The sequence below is a fragment of the Pteropus alecto genome, unplaced genomic scaffold (assembly GCF_000325575.1).
Source record: "Pteropus alecto unplaced genomic scaffold, ASM32557v1 scaffold25, whole genome shotgun sequence".
Taxonomy (NCBI): domain Eukaryota; kingdom Metazoa; phylum Chordata; class Mammalia; order Chiroptera; family Pteropodidae; genus Pteropus; species Pteropus alecto.
The window spans coordinates 10,820,075-10,826,326 of NW_006441955.1; the positions used below are offsets into that span (position 1 = coordinate 10,820,075).

The 6,252-nt window shown below is 41.6% G+C and overlaps 1 pseudogene; it reads right to left on the reverse strand.

Annotated features, from left to right (window-relative positions):
- Positions 1-4,547: 4,547 nt before the first annotated feature.
- LOC112485776 overlaps positions 4,548-6,252 on the reverse strand; it is a 15,610-nt pseudogene continuing 13,905 nt past the window's right edge.

The window sequence follows — 6,252 nt, forward strand, 5'->3', positions numbered from 1 at the left end:
GCTTACTATAAATATGATCCTAAACCTTGCAATTTTCACTTAATAAAATTTATCTCAGCAAATTTAAGAACTATGCTGAACATAAGGCCTCTACAATGAACACTGATGTTTCTATCTGTTTAATATTATAAACAATGATTCAGAGAGGGTGTTTGTACTTGCATATTTTAATACTTGTGTGAGTGCATCTTTAGGATAAATTCATAAAAGTAGAACAATTGAGTCAAAGAGTATGTTTATGTAAATACTGATGAATATGCAAATTTTGTACAAAGAGTATCTACTACCTATGTACCAGGGCACCTAGTTCTCCAATGCTTGTTAACTCAGAGATTGTTCGTCAATTGGATAAATGAGAAATTATTGCATTTGATTTCAATTTTATTATTACTTTAATTATATCATTTTTAAGCAGAAGAGTGATGTAGTGCATATTTTATAAAAGCCATTCACATTTTTTCCCTCTGAATTCATGACCTTCATCCAGTTTTTTTTTTCCTGTTGGTTATCGATTTTTTGTGTTGCTAATATTCTCCTCACACTTTTCCTGGCCCTTTGACTTTGATTATAGTAATTTTACTCCATATAGAAATGTTGTTGTTGTTTTTTTTTTAAATGGAGTCAGAATTATCAGTCTTTTTTTTTTCAGGGCTTCATAGCTTTGTGTCATGCTTAGAAAAACCATCCCTACTGTAATAATATAATTTCCCTATATTTTCTTAGAATTCTTTTATTTTTGGCTCTTGTAATTTCTCTGACTTTATCTGTTATTCTCCCTCTCTTTCAATCTCCTACAGTCATGCTGCTGTCATGCCAGGCACACTCCTGACTTGCTGCGTCCTCTTTCTACCCTACTGCATGACAAGGTCCGGAGATGGGGACAGAGGCTTCAAGGAATGCATCGTCAAGAACGAGGACGTGGCATGTGTTTAGGGATAATTGGTTTCTGAGAAATGATCCTATTAATAGGGGGAATTTGGGTAGCATAAATTCTAGTAAGTGTAAACGCTATACAAATAGATTTCCTCAAAATTAGCTCTGAGGAAAACATAGCAAATTCCCCGCGTATGGAATCAGCTCTAGTCACCCTGACGTGTCCAGTATGTGTAAACCCTTTATTTGAACAATTATTAAGGGAAATTCCTTTTGACGCGCCTCTTAAAGATATTATGAATAAATTATAACAAGCTGAATTACTAGAACCAGTTTATACTCCTGTTCCCACGCAGTTAGTAGAAAAATTAGTAAAGGATAAGAAATTTACTCATAAGCCTGTGCCTACTATAGAAGGGCCTCCTTTTGTGGCCTAGTGGATAAATAGAAAACTCTGGTATCCACCTAGGGGGGCTAATAGTATGAAAAGATTACCTGATCTTCCTTTGCCTTATACAGAAGCTTATAATAAAGATAGTATACATATAGTGAATAAAGATAGAATTCATGTGCCTTATAGTAGTTTAAGTTTCATAGAAAGGCTGGCTAGGTCAGGATCTCCTTGGTGCTTAAAAACAAAGGAACAGAAACTTAGCTCATGAAAGCAGCTGTGTAAAACTGGTTTTTATAAATATTTTCCTCATTACTGCACCAAGGAAACTTTTGAACAGCTATGAGAAAGGTTCAGCTTGAACTTTAGATATAGCATAAATCAAATAGCATTTAAAAGATTTCTTCAGGCAGAAAGAACAATGTCTGCCCACAAGCCAATGCTTGCTGTTATGAATACATCTATCTATCACTTTTACTTAAATCAAACTGTATCTTATGTAATAGATATAATAATTAAAGTTTAGATTGTTCCATCAGGTAGTTCTGTTCTAATGATTGAGAGAAAAATGTACTAGTTAATCATGAACATTAATAATAATATACTCTATAAGATTTTCTGCTTCGCCTAACCACAGAAATTTAACTCCCTGCTACCTTAACAACAAAGTATAATCAAATGCCAAAATAAAAAGTATAAAAGTTATACTCAAATCACAATAAAACGGAACAGTGTCACACCGCCTCTGAGTTGTGTAGTCGACTGTCTCCCATGCCGACGCCTTGCCCACCTTCGGGGCCCCCTGGATCCTGTCGTGGCTGGACCGCGGCACTGACTCAGAGCCTTTGCACCTGCTTTTTTTCCTCCACCTGCAAAACACTTCTACACATTTCTCTGCCTAAGCTTCTTTGGTCTTTATCAGAAATTGCCCTCTCAAGAAGGATTTCTCCGACCACCCTATGTCAAACTGCGACTCTTGCCCTTTCTGCTTTATTTTTCTTTATAACATAAATTCTCATTTAGCATACCGCATGCTCCGATTTTCATTTATTCTCTCTCCCTCTGCTTTCCAATACAATGAAAGTTCTACAAAGGCAGACTATTTTTTTACATTTGTTTTGTTCATTGTGATTTTGACAATGATTAGCACATACTAGATACTCAATAAATATCTGTTGACTGTGTCAGCAGATGCAAAATAATAATAATAATTTACATTTTAAGAAGTATAGAAAATAAAGCAATCTGAAACATTAAGGTAAGTAGGTCAAATTTTCAAAAAGATAATGAAATAATTAGATTTTGTAAGGTAAAAATGGGATATTTTACACATAAAGAATTAACTTACATTAGAGTTATAGTACCAATAGAATTCCTAAAAGTGAAAATATAATCTTTGAAATTATTATGACGACACCTAATGGATATGGTGTTTGTTAAATACTGGCAACATTTGAAGCATTCAAAAAACATTTTTATAAACTAATTTAATCTGAGGAAGGTGAGATGAGAAAGTTGAGGCATGGAGGTGAAGGACCTTGCCAGTAGTTACCAATTAAGTGGTGAAGACAGGATTTGGACCCAGATGAGCTGCACTCCCAACCACTCCTGTTGTTCTCGAGCTACTTTAATTTCCCAAGTGTACTTCGTTTACTCTGACCATGCCCCTGAACTTTGTAAAGCAAATGGTGTTTACAAGATCTGTCAGTGGCTGCCTGCCAGGTCCTATGGAATATCATTGGTGCAGTTTGAAAACTAAAAGAACAGATTGGAATTTGAGCCGAGCAATCCCAAGGACTATTTAGAGACAACCCATAAAACACTGTTAATTTCTGAAAAGTGCATTCTCTCCAAGACAGACAACACAAAACAGCACCTAAGAGTGAAATCGTTTGGAAATCTCAGTTGAAATCTGATTAAGTTCTGATCTGAGCCAGTTTTGGGATGTGATGGGTTGAGACTGCCCCCATGTGGATATAAGGTAAAATGACAGAAGCAAGCCAGCTTTGGGAGAACTCTTTTACTGGTGTTTCCTTCTGATCACTTTGTCCCCGGACCTAAGGCCACTCATGGGGTTCTACTATGCTAGTATTTTTCTAGAGCACATCCATTGTTTAAACTAATCACAGGATAAAAATTCTATAGCGAGCATGGCATTCTTAGCTTTAACATGGGACCAGCTAACCTTTCCATTTTTTGTTCCAATAAGGGCACTTTTCTATTCCCTGCACATGGCAGGCACACTCCTCATTCTGGGCTTCTGCAGGTATCATCTTGTGGCCTGGAATGCCCTTTGTTCCCCTTTCTACAAGAAGAAATCCCCATAATCTTTGAAAACCCAGCTAAAAATTTTTGTGTGACCTTGTCCCTGCCTTCAACAGCTCGAGTTATATTGGAATGTTTCTTTTGTGTGACCTTGTCCCTGCCTTGTTTCTTTGTGTGACCTTGTCCCTGCCTTCAAGAGCTCGGGTTATATTGAAGTGTTTCTTTTGACCTTGCATGCCCCAGACTCTTGCAACCCACTACCCAGACTCTTGCAACCCCAACTTGCTAGTGGGACCACGCAACCCACTAGCAAGCTGGTACGCTTTACTTTCAAATATTCTTAAATGCATTTTTATCCCAAGACTTTTAAATCATAGAAAACAACTAGTTTAGGCACCTATATTTCCCACGATGACTACTGAAACATCTTCTGAAACGATTTCCCTCCTTTCATTCTTTTTCCCCTTCAATCATTCTTCAGTTGCCAGAGTGATGTGTTCAAAAATAGACATTAACAAGCCACTGTTAATTGAAATCCTTTGATGGCTTTCCTTTGCTTGTAGAGTGGCCTTCAAATATTTTGATTCTGCACATCGATTAGCAAATACTTTTCAGCAAGTATCCAGAACCTAGATTTATTTAGATATTTATAAATCATACATGTATTACAGAAAAGCATCTGAACACTCTGAAATGGCATTTTTTCCTCCCAGCTAAAATAAGTTTATTTAAATACAAAGAGTGAGTCAACACACAAAAAGTATAGAAGTAGTAGTACTTGGTCACAGCTAAGCCACTCAGGGCCTAGGGCATCTGGACCTGGGCAGGTGTGGCCTTCCCTGGTGGCGAGGGCCTCTAGGGGGGAAGTCTCACTCAGATACCTTGCCTGCTTGCAGGGACCTGTCAGGACCCCCATGAGTCTGCTCTCCAGCTCCCTGGGCCTAGCAGGGCACGTGCTCAAAAGCTTCACTGAGGGTGGGGCCTGCCTGGAGTGCGCAGAGTCTCGCTGGGCAGAACCTCAGTCACTGTTGTGCCCTCGCCGCCTCTTGCAGCGTGGCGAGGCAGAGTCGGAGTCCTGCCTGCGATGGTGGGCCCGGGCACAAGCCTGGGACACCCAGGAATCTGCCCCTCTCCACTGCTCCTTTTCTCTCGTCTCTTTCTTGTGCATCTTCTTTTTCTTCTTCTCTTTCCTCGGAGGGCCCGGCGCCATCTTCTCCTCAGGCCCAGGCTTCTTCCGGGTGGGGGCGGCCGCAGCTTAGCCGCTTCCGAGTCTCCTTGGGACAACGCCACTCGGCCTGCAGAGCCACTGCAGCTGCCCAGACCCAGGAGGCGGTCCGCTCCCTTCTTCTCGGGGTCTCAGTCTTCCACAAAGTCTTCCATGCTCATGCTTGGAGCCTGGCGCCGCCACGAGCGCCTCCGGCTCCGCCCGCCTCGGGGCCGCCAACTCCCGCTCCCGGCTCAGACCCGCGCAGCCTCCCCGGCCCGGCCCGCGGTGTACCAGATGAGGTCGCGGCCCTGCTGGCGGCCCACCGGGGCCATCAACCCATTGCCCAGGTAGTTCTCCCTCTGCTTGGCGGTCTTCATTCCGCCCAGCCGAACTGGTCCTGCGCCCCGCTCCTGCCGTGGCCGGAGCCGAACAAGGTGCGGGACCGGCCTCTGGGTCCCCTGGCTTCCCCTCCGCCGGCGGCTCCCCCAAATGGCGTTCTTTAAAGCCCGAGCCACTCATCTGCCTTGTGTCTGAGCATTATCCTCTCTGTGCCTGACATACTTGACCTCAGACCTACAGGACAACCTCCGGGCCCATGGCTGCACCATATGCTTTCATATTGTGCCTTGGCATGTGCCTGGAATATCTTTGACCTCATTACTCTGCTATGAATTTCTAGTCATTTTTTAAAAGTATATATACAGAAGCCATTCGTCTTTGAGCTTTTCCAAATCCCACTTCTGAACCCTAGAATCAATTGCTTCCTCACTTGGTGCTTGGATAACATCTTCACATTCCCCCCCATCCTCAATTTTTTTTTCTTTCTTTCTTTCTTTCTTTCTTTCTTTCTTTCTTTCTTTCTTTCTTTCTTTCTTTCTTTCTTTCTTTCTTTCTTTCTTTCTTTCTTTCTTTCTTTTTTAGCGTATTATAGAGCTTTAATTTATTTGTCCCATTTTCTGTAAGACTTGAGGAAAGAAACTGTTTATCTTTGCAAGCTTCCCAGTTCATGGAAGGAATTTAAAAAGTGTTTGTGGAATGAATAAGTGAACGTCAATACCTACTATTAAGTCTACAGACTGTTTATGTCTCCAAACAATTTCCTTATAAATAAACCTGTCACCACCAGTCACTAGAGGGAGAGGTCCTGACCTCTGTGGTGGGAGACCTCCATCTCCTGTAACTGAAAGTAAAAAAAAACTTTTCCTCTGCAGGAGACTTCTTGCCAGGGACTTTTCTTAATGACCTCAGACACCTGAAATTATTTTGCTCTGTACCCTCTTTTCTGCCTCAGGACTGCCGTTATAGTCTCTGCTACTGCTCAAGGTGGAAAGAGGGGAGAATCCCACAGACATTCTTGTATACCCAGGTTTCTTTTGTTCTGTTTTTTCCTTGTTCTCTGTCATCTGGCCTGACACACTCTTCTCTCTCTCTCTCTCTCTCTCTCTCTCCCTCTCTCTCTCTCTCTCTCTCACACACACACACACACACACACACACACACGCACACACACACAGAA